This window comes from Amaranthus tricolor, chromosome 13, assembly GCF_026212465.1.
Source record: "Amaranthus tricolor cultivar Red isolate AtriRed21 chromosome 13, ASM2621246v1, whole genome shotgun sequence".
Lineage (NCBI taxonomy): Eukaryota > Viridiplantae > Streptophyta > Magnoliopsida > Caryophyllales > Amaranthaceae > Amaranthus > Amaranthus tricolor.
In genome coordinates this window covers 22,018,041-22,031,862 of record NC_080059.1, presented here as the reverse complement: position 1 = coordinate 22,031,862, position 13,822 = coordinate 22,018,041, and positions in this window count along the sequence as shown.

Here is a 13,822-nt window from a genome sequence, read left to right as displayed (position 1 = left end):
AATTTATTATCGTATTACAAACACTTGTTTGAGTCCATAAAATTCAAATACAAAATAATTATTAAAACGGAAAAACACTTGTCTAAATACATAATTAAAAATCAAATATAAAAGACTAAATAAGAAACATAGTGAATCAAGTGAATGAGAAAAAAATTAGAGACTTAGGGTTTCTGGATTGAGAATGAGAACTTGAGAAGGCAATCAAGTGAATCAAGTAATCAACTGATCAAGGGCCCAAGGCATTATATTATTATACATTAATAATAAAAAAATTAATATTAGAATTTAAAAATCAGAAATTCATAATATAAAATTTAAAAGTTTAGGGTTCGGGTCCGGGTCCGGGTCTTCACCTTAGGATCCGGATCCGGACCCGTCAAATATTTTTTGGATCCAGATCCGACCCGGATCCGATGGGTCTCAAAAATTTAGACCCAGACCCTTAAAAAAGGGGCGGGTCCGGAGCGGGTCTAACAGTGTCCTGGACCCATGACCATCCCTACTTTTGATCCTCCTTTTCTTTTTCTTTTTCTTTTTCCTTTTCTTTATCTTTTTCTTCATCAGAATCCTCTTCCTCCTCATCCTTAATGGAAGCTTCCTCCAAAATTCCCTTATCAGATAATTTGAGGTGCAAATTAGTGAGACATTTTGCACCTATTTTATTATTAGAGCTCATGGGGAATTGCAGTCGTTCCAATGGGACTCCAAACTTTCTAAAAATCCAATTCAACAAGCCTCCAAACCCTACCATGTACTTCTTCTCAATACAGTCAGAAAAGTATGAAATCATAAGTGAAGGGAAATTGATTTTAATATGGTTAACCAAGCAATAAATCAGTGTGGCATTCCTTAGATTTACTTCACTACGCTTGGAGTTGCCTGGTAAAATAAATCGTCGGGAAATGTTGTGAAGCAGTTTATGCAAGGGGGACAGTGTATTGTGACTTATCCTACCCTTTTTCTCATTAATTCCTAAAAATTTCAGCATTGTCTTCTCATTTATCCCAGAAAACACAATCTTTGAACTTACATAATAAGTGTCAAAACCAATTGCAGGAACCCCAAACCATTCCCCTAGCATCATGCAATTAAATTCAATTTTAATATCCTTGACAACACTCGAACAAACCCTATTTTCAATAGAAAAATTTGAAATAAAGTCACGCATTAGGTTAGGGTAAATTGGATTGCAACAAAAATCAGACATTAAAGTTTCCCAATTTTGATTTTTAAGAATGGCGTGAAGTTGAGGGAAAGTAGTAGATTCATACCAATACTTGTCAAGGCCAAAACCAACAGACATTTCTATAGCAACTCATCAAGACTGTTGGGATCAACGTTTTTACTTTTCTTTATAGGCTTGGATGATGAGCCTCCTCCTTTTGGGGTTGTGTTAGGGCGTTTAAAAGCGGCATGCATGGTTGATGAACTTGGTTGATCGAATAGTCTTGGTGAAGAGGATGATGATGGTGGTGCATTGAGCAAAGGTGATGGGTGAATGACTTTTAGCAGCTTTGGTTCAGTCGTTTTAGGGGTCTTCTTGCTCAATTTCTTGGTTGATTTTTTGGTTTTGGGAGTTTTCATGGTTGGGTTAATGAAAGAGAGGAATGAGTATTGATGGTGAGTTAGAGAAATTGACAGTTTAGAAGGGATTGTAGGTATTGAGTAGTTTAGGGAGTAGAAGATGATGTGAGGGTTTTGTGTGATTGAGTGATGTGACGTGAAGGAGTGGAAGTGAGAGGAGTTATTTTATAAGGGTGTAAGGACGGTTATGGGAGAGTTACTCAAGGGATTTAATTTTGTTCATTTAGTTAATTTAACGTGTGAACAAGGTGGATAATGAAGAGTTAGTGGGTAGGTTCATGGAATTGGCGGTTAGTAACGGATTTTCGAAACAGTTTACTTGGGGATGATCTGACTCCCACCATTTTATTATTTTACGTTGACCATCTTAATTAATGAGTATTTGTGCTAGCCAATTTTCGAAATATAATGATGCTGGGATTTTTGAAAATAAGAAATAAAAATGTCCTTGTTTTTTTTTTAATATGAGCACTATAACACATAGAACAAACAAATGCTGCTTTGGTCTGATCAATTTAAACATGCATTCAAGAAAGCAACCATAGCATATACTTTAAATAACTTCATATGTTCAACCCTTCTAATTTTTATTCTTCTTTGAGGGGAATGCTTGACATAAACTTTAGTGGAGCTTGATCATTTCAAGTTCCAGCCTCATCTTTTCATGTTGTTCCCTTGTAAGTGGTTTAGTCATGATATCTGGCTACCGGAGCAAATGTCTCTGTATAATTAATCCCTTCTTGTTGAGTGTACCCTTTAACCACGAGCCTCGCTTTATTTCTTACTATGATTCTATATTCATCCAATTTGTTTCTAAACACCCATTTTAGCCCAATCAACTTTTTGTGTTTTGGATTTGGTTCTAAATGCCACACTTTATTTCTTTCAATTCATTCAATTCATCTTGCATGGCAATAACCCATTCAGAATCTTTTAAGGCTTCTTCGTGATTTTTGGGTTCCAATGTTGAGAGAAACGCAAAGTGTGCACAGAAATTTATCATTTGAGATCTGGTTTGTATGTGCTTATTTAAATCACTAATGATCAAGTCAAGTGGATGACATTTTTGATATTTCCACGGTTTAGGCAAAAATTCTCTTGTAGGAATAGTTGTGGAAACAGAGTCACTGACTTGATTGACATTCTGCTCAGCTTCAACCTGATCATTATGTTCATTTCTGGGAACAGCTGGATTTGGAACACCTTGCTAGTCCTCATTTACCGGCTGTTCTTCTTCCTTGTCAAGTACTTCGGTTTCTTCTTGAATTAGATGTTCTCCGATTGCTCTTTGATCTTGCTCTTTAGTTACTTCTTCATCATCTTCCAAGACTTATTTTAAAATTATTTGTATCCTGTTCACTTGTCATAAAGTTAGTCTCATCAAAAATAATGTGAACAGATTCTTCTACACACATATTTCTCTTATTGTAAACTCTATAAGCTTTACTATGAGATGAATAACCAAGAAATACTGCTTCATCACTTCTTTCATCAAACTTTCCTATGTTTCTTTTTCCACTTACATGAACAAAGCATCTACATCCAAACACACGAAAATAGGAAATATTCAGCTTTACACCTTTAAACAATTCATAAGGTGTCTTAGAAGTGATAGGTCTGATTAGTACATGATTTAAAATATAGCATGCAGTATTAACAGCCTCGACCCAAAAATTCCTAGGAAGACCACTAGCAATTAACATAATTCTAACCATTTCCTCTAATATTCTATTTTTTCTTTCTACCACACTATTTTGTTGTGGAGTTCTAGGTGCGGAAAAATTATGACTTATGCCATGCTCATTGAAATATTCCATAATGCTTGAATTTTCAAATTCTTTAACATGATCTGACCTTATGTAAATAAGTTGATGATTACTAGATTTTTGTATTTTATTAGCAAAAAAAACAAACGCATTGAAAGCCTCATCTTTGCTTACTAAAAAGATAGTCCACGTAAATCTACTATAATCATCAACAATAACAAATACATATCGTTTGCCATTACGGCTTTGAATTCTCATAGGTCCACAAAGATCCATATGGATTAATTCAAGAGATTTTGAGGTGGTCACCACATTCTTATGTTTAAAGGACGACATCACATGTTTTCCTTTGGCACAAGGATCACAAATTTTATCCTTTTGGTATTTAAGGGACGGCAAACCTCTGACTAGGTCTTTTGATCTTAAAGCATTAATCATAGAAAAGCTAGCATGACCTAGACGTTTGTACCAAAGAAGAGGGTCTTCTTCTATGACACTGAGACAAGTCAGACTCGATGTGGGAACAGTGTTGATGTCCACAACATAAGTATTCCCCTTACGGATTCCTTCCAGAATAGTGTCTCTATTGTGACTCCTAGAAATAATAAAATTTTCAGAAGTGAAATTTATAGAGTTACCTTTGTCACAAAACTGAGAAATACTTAGTAAATTATGTTTTAAATTCTCGACCAAAACTACATTATCAATTGCATGGGAACTTAACCTTCCTACTTTTCCTTTGGCTATGATTTTGCCTTTCATGTTGTCACCGAAAGTCACAGTTCTTCCATCATAGGTTTCTAGTGAGAGAAATTTCGATCTATTACCTGTCATGTGCTTGGAACACCCATTGTCGAGATACCATGAGTTGTTCCCCCTCACTAGAACCTGCTATAACACCCCGTAATTTTTTGGGTTTAAAAATAAATAAAATATAATAAAATAAAGTATAACAAAATAAAATAAATAAGTAATATTAAATTATACTATTTTATATAGTTAATTATAAGAAATAAAGTAAGTTTAATTTTAACGGTAACAAGTTTTATCGCGTACGATGTTATCGCGTGACGTTTCTTTGCTATTTTAACAAAAGTATAACAATTACTTAATTAATTTAAAAAAAATAAATTATAATGGAAGGGAGGTGACGGGGGCAGCCGGTTTTGAGAGTATGGGAGGAGTCTTGTAACTCCTCTCATAATGGTGTAATTAGGATTAATTAGGTTGATCCTTAATTTCCCTATTAATCCTAAACATCATTTGTTTTCTTCACATTTCAAAACCTCATGTGAACAAAGAAAAATCAGAAAAATCTTTCTCTTCCTTGTGCTTCTTGCTTTCGGCATTCACAAACAAAAAAAAAATAAAATTGTTCTCTTGTTTTTGTCATTCAATCTTTTGATCAAAGGGGTAAGTTTAATGGAATTGCTAATTGTAGATTTTATATACAAGGTTTTCTAAGATGAATTATATTTTATGTATGATGATATCCTATGACTTTGAGGAGGATTGAGTATATTTTTATGTATTTTTCTTTAATAATCCCTTAATAAACCTTAATTTTGTTAAAAGGATTAGGTTAAGTTTCTTGATTTATATTCTTTAACAAAGTTTAAATTTGTTATAAAAATTGAGTTTATGTTGATATTTAAATAAATTTCTTTTATGGTTTAAATTTCTCCAACTAAATTTCAATTTGTTAGTAGAAATTTGGAGGGTATGGATCAAGTAAGGTAGTCATCCAAGAATTTGCAAATCATTTAGCAAAATTCGATTTGTTTGAAAGATTGTATTATATTTATGTATATGTGTCTTGATTTAAAAATGTGACTTGGTTTTGTAATCCTCTACAAAATTTATTTTGTTGAGAGAATTAAGTATTTAATCTAGTTATCATAATTTATGAAATTTCAAGTCTCTTGAAGGATTTTGTGAATGTGATCTTCCTAGAGTTATTTTGATCATGAGATTTAAAAAGGGTTGATAATGTATATATAAAATAATAATAATAATAATAAAAAATATATATATATATATACATATGTATTCGGCAGCAGCTGTTCTGCCTCGTTAGAGGTGCCGACCGGGAAACGTTAGTCGTTTTCCGTTGTTTTATGCACCGTTGCGTTAAAAACTCGTTAAACGCTTAAAATAATTAAAAATAGTAAATGGATGTTAGAAATTATGAATTTTGGTACCCAAGGTAATTGACGCGTTCCAAACGCAATGGCGAAGTCTGATTTTTCATTTGAATTTTCTAAACTGTTCGAAATGGCCCTTAAAGTTTCTGGTCAGAATTTGAAATTTGGGACCATTGGGTTTTGGATGTAAACAATTAAAAATTATCAAGTCTTAGTGATAATTTAGAATATGGAGTGGATTAAATGTGTAAACACGTTTTAATACGTGATCGTTTTGTGTGTGTGTTATTTAGGACCTCGATTCATAAGAGGGCGAAATTTCGGTCGTGCTTGAACATTTTTGTTTGCAGCGCTTAAAGGTACACGCTTAGACCATACTATTTATGTGGTTGTGCAAGTAGTGTTGTTTTATTCCTAATCGAGGCATTGTAAATCACATAAGGATTAGACACCTCAAATAATTTGAAAGAAATTAATTGGAAATTGAGAATTTATGTGTTTGTCACCCAAAGGGGTTGACGTTTGGTTATGTTACCCAAAAGGGGTTAACGTTCGGTTTGGATTATTACAATTATTGTTCCCATGGCAGTTTTGGATCATTACGGTCACCATGGGGGTATGCATACTTTAGCCTTTGACGACCCGAACAGGACGGGCAACGTCTTAGGTCGGTGGTTGCCTTGGGATTAGCTCTCCCAAGTGTATTCCTCCAAAAATATTCGAATTTATACTTGAACGACCCGAACAGGACGGGCAACGTTACAAGTTGGAATTATCTAATAATGAATGGTTTATACTTGAACGACCCGAACAGGACGGGCAACGTTACAAGTTGGGATTTATTAATAATAAATGTATTAGAGCCTATGCATGCTAGGATGAACATTTTGCTTGTATTCATCCTGATTGATATTTGAATGAGGTCTCTGACGTGTATTGGTTTTTTTCTTTGGAACCTACTGTGTGTTGTCATACGACGACTAGTAGGTTGATTGTAGGTGGGGCCTGGAGTGAGATCTCGGTTTAGAACACGTAATTATCAAGACTATGCTATTATCTTTTTAGATTATGAGTAGAAAGAAATTCTGTATTTAAGTACCAGGCGATTGTGTAGTTTTCTTTTCGTTTCCGCTATTTCAATTAGTTGGTTTAGAGACCTTTAGGCTCTCTAGTTGTATGTAAAAGACTTCCGCTGACTTGTTTTTTTTTTTTTTTTGCTTGATTTTGTTTTCTGTCTTAGTTATATTCCTTTATCGATGGAACGCTGACGATCCAAGTAGAGATGGTTCTTTAGTGTCCGTTATGTGAACCGGGATCATGTTTTCATATGATTGTCCGGGTAACTTGAACCGGGCCGTTACAATTGCTATCAGAGCCAACGTTCCTCAGATGATAAAGGAATAAACAACCCTAGTAGAGAGTTGGGGAGTAGACCTTAGAACGAAAATTTGTTGATATGTGTTTGTGTTGTATGCTGTTAAGTGATAATTAATGTTTTGTTTGTACTTTGGTGTAGAATCAGGATATATGGATAAGGGAAAAACACCCATGGACTCACACACCCCCAGGGAGACTAGTGAGGTACCGATGTTTGACCCAGAGACTGCCTGGAGAGAAGTCTCCAATGCTGATATATGGAGAATAAGGGATGGTGAAAGTATCCGAGATTATAGGGAGAGGATGCGTATGCTTAAGGCAAAAGCTGATAGGGTATGTTATAATTTAGAGTTGGACCTAAACGAGTTACATCGTTTGTCCGAATCTAGGAAAAATGTAGAACCCGAGGAGGAGGGCGAGCCCCACATATTGGACGGCGCTGATGTGATCATGGAACCGTCGAAGGAGCAGAACTTACCCGACCCTCCACCAGTAGAAACCGAGGTTCAATCGGAGAGTGATACGAAATGTGGGAGCATAAGCGAGAACTACCTATTTACGTAGAGATTTCCAGCGAAGATGAGAGTGGTAATTGGGGGTCGCACTATGACCTGTATGGCTATGGGACTGGGTTTGATAGGGGTTGCTCAGACGAAGAGCATCCTGAGGAAGACGCGGGGGAAGTACCAATAAACCACCCTGGAAATAGTGATAGTGAATCAGAAGAAGCGCACTCGAACTCCAGCTCTGATTCTGGGGAAGATGCTGATGATGAGGACTTTGACTTACTAAGCTATGATGAGAGTGCTGATTTTATGGGTTTTTAAGCGTTTTTGGCACTTTTGTGCATAAAATAGCTCAAACTTTGTTTGTTTTGCACGAAACTAGGCACACAACACAATTTGGTCTATATCATAGTGTTGAAGTGGTTAGAGTTGAAAATGATTGTCATATGCTAGAAATTACGTGTTAAGTTGCGATTTTATGGGTTTTTAAGTGTTTTTGGAACTTTTGCACATAAAGTAGCTAAAACTTGGTTTGTTTTGCATTAAACTTGGCATAGAACACTATTCGGTATATATTATTGCATTGAAGTTCGTGCAAAAACAAACACAGTATGAACTACTTTATGCGCAAAACTGCCAAAAACGCTTAAAAACCCTTAAAATCGCAACTTAACACGTATTTTCTAGCATATGACTATGATTTTCAATTCTAACAACTTCAACACAATAATATATACTAAATAGTGTTGTGTGCCAAGTTTCGTGCAAAACAAACAAAGTTTGAGCTACTTTATGCGCAAAACTGCCAAAAACGCTTAAAAACCCTTAAAATCGCAACTTAACACGTATTTTCTAGCATATGACTATGATTTTCAATTCTAACCACTTCAACACAATAATATATACCGAATAGTGTTGTGTGTCAAGTTTCGTGCAAAACAAACCAAGTTTGAGCTACTTTATGCGCAAAACTGCCAAAAACGCTTAAAAACCCTTAAAATCGCAACTTAACACGTATTTTCTAGCATATGACTATGATTTTCAATTCTAACAACTTTAACACAATAATATATACTAAATAGTGTTGTGTGGCAAGTCTCATGCAAAACAAACAAAGTTTGAGCTACTTTATGCGCAAAAGTGCCAAAAATGCTTAAAAACCATTAAAATCACAACTTAACATGTAATTTCTTGCATATGACTATGATTTTCAATTCTAACCACTTCAACACAATAATATACCACAAAGTGTTGAATGCCAAGTTTCGTGCAAAACAAACCAAGTTTGAGCTACTTTATGCCCAAAAGTGCCAAAAACGCTTAAAAACCATTAAAATCGTAACTTAACACGTAATTTCTAGCATATGCCTATGATTTTCAATACTAAACAATTCAACACAATAATATTTATCAAAAAGTGTTGTGTGCTTAGTTTCGCGCAAAACAAACCAAGTTTACTTTATGCGCAAAAGTGCCAAAAATACTTAAAAACCCATAAAATCACAACTTAACACGTAATTTCTAGAATATGAATATGATTTTCAATTCTAACCACTTCAACACAATAATATATACTAAAAAGTGTTGTGGGACAAGTTTCGCGCAAAACAATTCAAGTTTACTTTATGTGCAAAAGTGCCAAAAATACTTAAAAACCCTTAATATCACAACTTAACACGTAATTTCTGGCATATAAAAATGATTTTCAATTCTAACCACTTCAACACAATAATATATACCAAATAGTGTTGTGTGTCAATTTTCGTGCAAAACAAACCAAATTTGAGCTACTTTATGCGCAAAACTGCCAAAAACGCTTAAAAGCCCTTAAAATCGCAACTTAACACGTATTTTCTAGCATATGACTATGATTTTCAATTCTAACCACTTCAACACAATAATATATACCGAATAGTGTTGTGTATTAAGTTTCGTGCAAAACTAACCAAGTTTGAGCTACTTTATGCGCAAAACTGCCAAAAACGCTTTAAAACCCTTAAAATCGCAACTTAACACGTTTTTTCTAGCATATGACTATGATTTTCAATTCTAACCACTTGAATACAATAATATGTACCGAATAGTGTTGTGTGTCAAGTTTCGTGCAAAACAAACAAAGTTTGAGCTACTTTATGCGCAAAACTGCCAAAAACGCTGAAAAACCCTTAAAATCGCAACTTAACACGTAATTTCTAGCATATGACTATGATTTTCAATTCTAAACACTTAACACGTAATTTCAAGTTTAATGCTTAAACGAGTTTGCGCGGTTAGAGATGGGTGGTACGACTGTTGATGAGTATTACCACAAGTTTATGGAGTATCTCAAGTATTGTCCTGATGATCTTCCCACTAAAGAGAAGAAAATGCAGCGTTTTGAGCTGGGATTGTCTTATGACATTCAAAAACATATCGAAATTGATCGTTATAACAACCTGGAACAGATGTACAAGCGTGCGTCTCAACTAGGGAATATTATGAGGAAGGAGAAGGAAAGAGAGAAGGGTAATGTCCCTGAGAAGAGGAAAGAGGTTTCTAGCCAGACATCGGAGAACTTGTCGGGCTTTTATCATAAGAAAGCAAGAAATTTCGTGAATTTTCAGGGAGGCGGGTCTACTACAAATTCTGGGTTTAGAGGAGACGCGAAGCCTGCTAAGCCATTACTGGACCGAGATGGTAATGAAAGGAAGTATTTCTGTAAAAGATGCAAGAGAAATCACCCGGGAAAAGATTGTGATGGAAATTTGATCGAGTGTAACTTTTGCCACAAAAGAGGACATAGGGAGTTTGAATGCTACATAAATAAAGGGGGTAGAAGTCAACAGCCGGGTGGACAACACCGGCAACAAAATTTAATCAACGCCGGCAGTCAAATCAGCCAGCAGTACGGGAATGGAAATCGTGGTAATGCGGGTCAGAGGTTCCAACAACCTTTCAATGGGGGACAAGGCCGGGTTGATGGAAACCGGGCTGAAGGGTCAGAAATGCATCGTGGGGGCAATCACGTGGGAGGAATTAATGCACAAACGGCTAGCGGAAGGATATCTACGGTCAGTGCAAGAGAAGCTGACCAGGCGACGGATGTGGTTACAGGTACGTTCGCCATTCATTCTATAGCTGTGAATGTATTATTTGATTCGGGAGTTACATGTTCATTTCTTGCAAAGAGTAAAGTAGATGAGTTAAGTTTAGAAACTTTTGAAAAAGTTTCTTACACGGTGGCTGTTCCATCGGGAAAATTGTACAGTTGTGATAGACTATATAAGAATGTACCCTTGAAGATAGGAAAAGTTGTCTTTCCAAGTGACTTGTATCTGTTAGATATGGAAGGCTTAGAGGTAATTTTGGGGATGGATTGGTAAGGGAAATATAAAACCACTATTGAATGTAGAGAGCATAGAGTATTGTTGGAAGGACCATGAGGGGAAAGCGTTAGATATAGGAAGTTTCCCAAGGGGCCCAGGACGAATTTGGTTTCGACCTTAGAATTGCAAAGGCTCGTGACGCAAGGAAATCCTTTGTACCTTGTCATATCAGCCAAGAGGGAAAGAAGGAGGAGGATCCCAAGGATATTGCGGTAGTGAATGAATTTTTGGACGTTTTTCCTGACGAGATTCCCAATATGCCACCTCAACGGGAGATTGACTTCACGATAGACTTGGTACCTGGGACTGGACCTATTTCTAAGGCCCCTTATCGTATGGCTCTGAAGGAGATAGAGAAATTAAAGTCTCAGCTCGAAGAGTTGCTGGATAAAGGTTATGTTCGACCTAGTGTCTCACCTTGGGGTACTCCAGTTTTGTTTGTGAGGAAGAAAGATGGTAGTTTGAGATTATGCATCGACTATAGAGAGTTAAATAAGGTAACCGTTAAGAATAAATACCCGTTACCCCGGATAGATCACTTATTTGATCAATTGAGAGGAGCTGGGATCTTTTCAAAAATTGACTTAAGATCGGGTTATCATCAGTTAAGAATAGCTGAAGGGGATGTACATAAAACAGCTTTTAGAACACGTTATGGACATTATGAATTCACCGTGATGCCTTTTGGGTTGACAAATGCTCCAGCTGCATTCATGTGTTTAATGAACCAAGTGTTTAGTGCGTACTTGGATAAGTTCGTGGTTGTCTTTATTGATGACATATTAGTATATTCGAAGGACCGGGATGAACACGAGGAACATCTACGTTTAGTCCTGCAAACCCTACGAGAAAACAAGTTGTACGCAAAATTGTCAAAGAGTGAGTTCTGGCTGGAAAAGGTATCATTTTTGGGTCATTTTGTTTCTAAAGAGGGTATGGATCCGGCGAAAGTAGAGGCAGTTCGAAGCTGGTCGTCACCAAAGAACTTCACCGAAGTACGAAGTTTCTTAGGCTTGGCTGGGTGTTACCGTCGTTTTGTCAAAGATTTCTCACGAATTGCTCGACCTATGACTTTGTTGATGAAGAAAGAGAAGAAGTTCGAGTGGACTGATGAGTGTGAACAGGCCTTCATGACCTTGAAGGAAAGATTAACTACGGCCCCTGTTCTTACTTTACCTGACCCAAAGTTGGATTATACTGTTTACAGTGACGCATCGAAGAAAGGATTGGGTTGTGTATTGATGCAGGACCGTAAGGTGATTGCTTACGCATAACGGCAACTGAAAGTACATGAAGTTAATTATCCTACCCATGATCTGGAGTTAGCTGCTATAGTGTTTGCTCTCAAAATATGGCGGCATTACTTGTATGGCGTCAAATGTAGGATCTACACGGATCATCAAAGTCTGAAATATCTCTACACTCAGCCTGATTTGAACGTGCGGCAACGTCGGTGGCTAGAGTTGATGACAGATTATGACTTGGAGTTCATATATCATGAGGGACGAGCGAACTTGGTAGCCGATGCGTTGAGTAGGAAGTCTAATTCCTCCTTATCCGCCTTAGGTGGAGTTCAAGAGTTGCATCGGGATTTTGCCAGATTAAATTTGGAAGCAGTACGTAAAGGTGAGTTGTAGGGGTGTCTGAATGCCTTGGCTATTCGACCTTCGTTCTTTGAAGAAATTTTTATTTCCCAAGATAAAGACCCGAAACTATTGAAGTTAAAAGAACAAGCACGGGAATGAACAGCGGAGGGATTCCTTGTTCATGAAGATGGCAGCTTGAGGTTCAATGGTCGATGGTGTTTACCGACGGAGGAGGAATTTTTGAAGGAACGTATCTTGGATGAGGCCCATTATACGAAATTTTCAGTCCATCCGGGCGGTGACAAAATGTATCAAGACCTTAAGTTAATGTTTTGGTGGTTTGGGATGAAGAAGGATATTGCGGATTATGTCTCGCGCTTTTTGACTTGTCAAAAGGTTAAAGGTGAGCATTAAAGACCAGGAGGTTTACTACAACCATTGAAGATACCGGTATGGAAATGGGATGATATCCCTATGGATTTTGTTGTGGGTTTTGTTGGCCTCTTAAGGTTTTGATGATGACTTCACTTTTAAATAAACAAACATATTTTTAGAGATTGTTTTGTAGGTATATATCCGATTTAGTTTGAATCGTTGATGAAGCCTATGACTTGGTTCGTGGAAGATGTACATGTCTTAATATGTCCAAGATGTTAGATAAGTGTTATAATGTTCAAAGTAGACGTACAGTCTACTGTTCCTAAAATGAACATTCTGACTGAAGTTGAAGCTGGAGACAGTACGCTGTTCCTACGTAGCAGGTCTGGAGAATAACATCGACTGGGAAATTGCGAATTAATTATTTTCTGTTTTTAAGTTAATGTAATGGGTTAGAATTAATTTAATTGCTTAAATTAATTAGTAAGTTAATTGGCAAATCTATTTTTAGGTTTTCTAAAAATAGCCCAAGACTTTTTCTTTATTAGATTTAGATCTCCTATTTTTTAGGATCTTATGTTTTTAACTCCTATGCTATTTTTAGCATTAAGGAAACTGATTTTTCTTTGAGCAAATAACAGCCGGACACTTTCTTAATTCCACCACTTTTTGTTTTGAGAACGTGGGGAAGTGGAGGTATGTGCGAGATAGTGGACGTTATGCTTATGGTAACTGCTGGCTGTTCCCTTTATAAATAGAAGGGACTTTGCTCGAACCAAAAATTAATCTAAGAGAATCCAAGAGAATCCAAGAGAATCAAAGAGTGTCCATTAAAGGGAGATCATCTTAAGAAAAATATTTTCAGTTTTGCAATGCCAATTAATTTATTATATTTTTCTTAAGTAATTATTTTAATTTTTAATCTCTTGAGAATTGGCCTTGTAAGGGTTAATGAGTGTTTTGTTGTAATTAGACTTGTGGGAAGTCTAAGGGAATAGAGAAGAGAAACGTGAAAAGAGAAAGAGAAGGAGAATAGAGAAAGAGAATTAGGCCTAGAGTAGAGAAGGTTCGAGTGAAGCAAACATTGTTTTGTGTAATTGTAATTGATTGCCT